The following is a 2,940-nucleotide window of genomic DNA, read 5'->3' as shown; positions in this document are numbered from 1 at the left end:
GCCAATGTCGGCTGACCCCTACCACATTGTATAGTTTTGTTCTTTGTATATTCGTGGATTTCAGCGGTAAAATTTGTTGAATCGTATGGTTTAGATATCAATTAATAATTTGAAATGAAAATTTTTGCTTAATTTGATTGTTTATTTTTTCACATTTTACCGGGGCCCATAAGTGCACTCGTTCTTTGAAGCCCTGTATCGGTATATGGTACCCATTCTACGTGAGTGAAAAATTCTCGAATGGGACGTAAAACAACATACAATCGATCAATAATCTTGTGGTGTTTCCTTTCTTTACTAGTGGGCCACGTGTCTTTGGATATCCATTCCGATCGACGCGTCTATTATAGCCTATGACTTCTGCATCAGTATCATTCCTGGCTTTTGGAATTGACCGATAGTAATAGATATCTCGTCTTGAAGTGTGTTGCATTGGTGCTTGAGCGTAATGTTGAATTTTTCTCTGACACCTTGGGTATTTGAGCTTGGTAACATAGAATCACTTGCTTTCTAGTCAACTCGCATTGAAGACTCCCATCAAAAATGTGACATCATGCATGTCTTGAAATTTCATCAAGTATTTCTTGTAGAGAGCCGTAGTTAATTGTCTTTTGCTGCTTCTTCTGCGTTGACATAAGCACTATAAGAGTAGAGACCTTTCACTCAGATGGAGACGCCACCACTTGCCGATGGAGAGCTGCAAATTTTGTCCTTCGCTCGGCACTTACGTCTGTTTAGCAAAGAGGGATCTTTTTCGAGTCGTGTCAGCATCTACAGCGACACGGGAACTCGGTTTATAGGTCTCATCCGAAGGACCGGTCTCCACGTCCCAAAGTGGGATTCGAACCCGGTGAGTTGAGTCTGACATAGAGTAGACGTTTATTAATAGGCTTCGACTGCAGGAACAAACATCTGGTTGGCGAAAAGAGGTACCCCTCATGAAGGTTGCTATAGTGTCGTTCAGACCATGACTTGTTCTTCCTGATCCTGTACACCTGCAGTGATCAGTTATATTGTGTCATCTCATAAAAAAATTTACTGCTTGTGCAGGTCTTCACGTTTGGTACAAAGTCCTGACATCCCAGCACACAACTTGGATGTAATGTTTCGGTGTCACTGAGGAAATCTGCTACCGGCGGGCTGTTAACCATCGTTGACCATAGACTAATATTCATGAGGGAGTAGTCCTAGGAGTAGCTGTGATTTTCCAGAGAGTAGTCTTCGGATAAGGGAAATAGTCTCTTCTCGGGGAAATAGACATTTTTATGGTATTAATTTTATATAGAGTAATTACAGTAGAGGTATAATAAAAAACCATAACGCTACAGTTCTGCAGCTATTAACCGTCACAATTCCAGACGTATGTTCTGCTTCACCCCATCTACCAGAAATATAGTTCCTCGTAGTCGTTTCCGTAGTATACGTGGGTTAAAATATGAGGTATGAGTGTTGCCTTACGCTCAATCCTCATCCTTTCTCATTCGAGCTTCTAGGGATCGGCAATGGTGGAGTACGTATTATGCATGATCCAGACTGTTTTACCCAGATCACTTACCAAAGAAAAAGATATAAAGTTATCTAAGGTGAACTATAGTACACCGTAGAATATTAATGAATGTTCTAAGTTTTATCCAATATTATGATAGTGAAACCTTTGATACTTTGATTAACTAGTCTCTGGTAGATACTTTTAAAATTTGATTTCTCTAGTTAAAAATTTGAAACTTTGATTCAGTTAATCTAGTAAAAACTTTGGAACTTTGATTCATTTTGGGGGGAACTTAAACACTTTGATTTGCGATAGTGAGCAGTTTGATTTCCTATACACTGCATGTTTTGGATTTCCATTCTGGACATTTTATGATAATTCATTATCAAAATTCATAAAAAGCTTCAGAGAACTTTTCATAAACCCCTTCCTTCCAATAGAAAGTGGACTTGTTAGAGGAATGAATATTATGATGATTGCATTGGGCACTAATTGACCGAAAGACCGTTACTGACAGATAAGCAACATAATCATTAATTCTTATAATTTTATTGTGTACTTTTTTGATATCACTAGACATGTATTTTCTTGATTTATAAATGAATATGTTATCATTTTACTGTGGGCTAAGAGGCTGGATAGTTGCGGCCATTTTCAGACTATACTGATCTCAGTTTAGAAGAAAGGCTCCATATATTTATAAAAAAAAAAAATACAGTTCAAATTTTAAAACGAAAATGTATGAAATATTTCTTTGCCAAATGAGAGTTCGCAGACTAAGTTATCATACAAAAAAGTTATATTTGATGGTTTATTTTGTTGAACACCCCCTCCACCTTAATAAAAATTATTACAGTAACAAATGTGTTTGTTATAGATGCCTTTTTATAGATTCAAATTTTATGTTATGTGTATTTTAATTTCATGTAGAAAGAAACATAAGAGTATTGTTGTCCCCAAAGAAAAAGAAAATGAGATTAATAAAAAAAAAATGTGAGGTCCCACCGAGATTTGAACTCGGATCGCTGGATTCAAAGTCCAGAGTGCTAACCATTACACCATGGGACCGCTTCGTGTCAATCATAGATTAAATAGTCATTACATGGTTACCTTTCTTGAGCGAGGCCGATTTTCACACAACCGGAAGTAAATAGAAGACCGCCAGAATGCAAATTTATTCATGTAATTAAAATGCGTCATGTCGGGAATTAATCATCGAAGATGTCAATAAGTATTAGGTAAGAATCAAAACTATGTATTGTTTAACTGACTGCGATCTATAATGGTCACAACCTGTCAGTGATGTTGGTTGATCTTCGCTGCTTTGTTTTGGGTGCATTTTTTGTCTGAAAATTTTGAACTGCGAATGTCTAATGTTATAATTCAATGCATCAATATTTTTGTTTTAACAGTAGGCTTGTGTATGCAATTTTGCTTGAAAACGGGTTTTT

General features: G+C 36.7%; 1 non-coding gene across 1 annotated transcript; it reads right to left on the bottom strand.

The window, feature by feature from the left end:
• Positions 1–2,485: 2,485 nt before the first annotated feature.
• Positions 2,486–2,557, bottom strand: Trnaq-uug (transfer RNA glutamine (anticodon UUG)). The gene has a single exon. It is a non-coding gene; the product is annotated as a tRNA-Gln (tRNA).
• Positions 2,558–2,940: the final 383 nt, after the last annotated feature.

The sequence above is a fragment of the Saccostrea cucullata genome, unplaced genomic scaffold (genome assembly GCF_032062105.1).
Source record: "Saccostrea cucullata isolate Sc308-1 unplaced genomic scaffold, CSIRO_AGI_Scuc_v1 ctg5295, whole genome shotgun sequence".
In the NCBI taxonomy this organism is placed as follows: Eukaryota; Metazoa; Mollusca; class Bivalvia; order Ostreida; family Ostreidae; genus Saccostrea; species Saccostrea cuccullata.
This window is presented reverse-complemented; position numbering and strand designations above follow the sequence as displayed.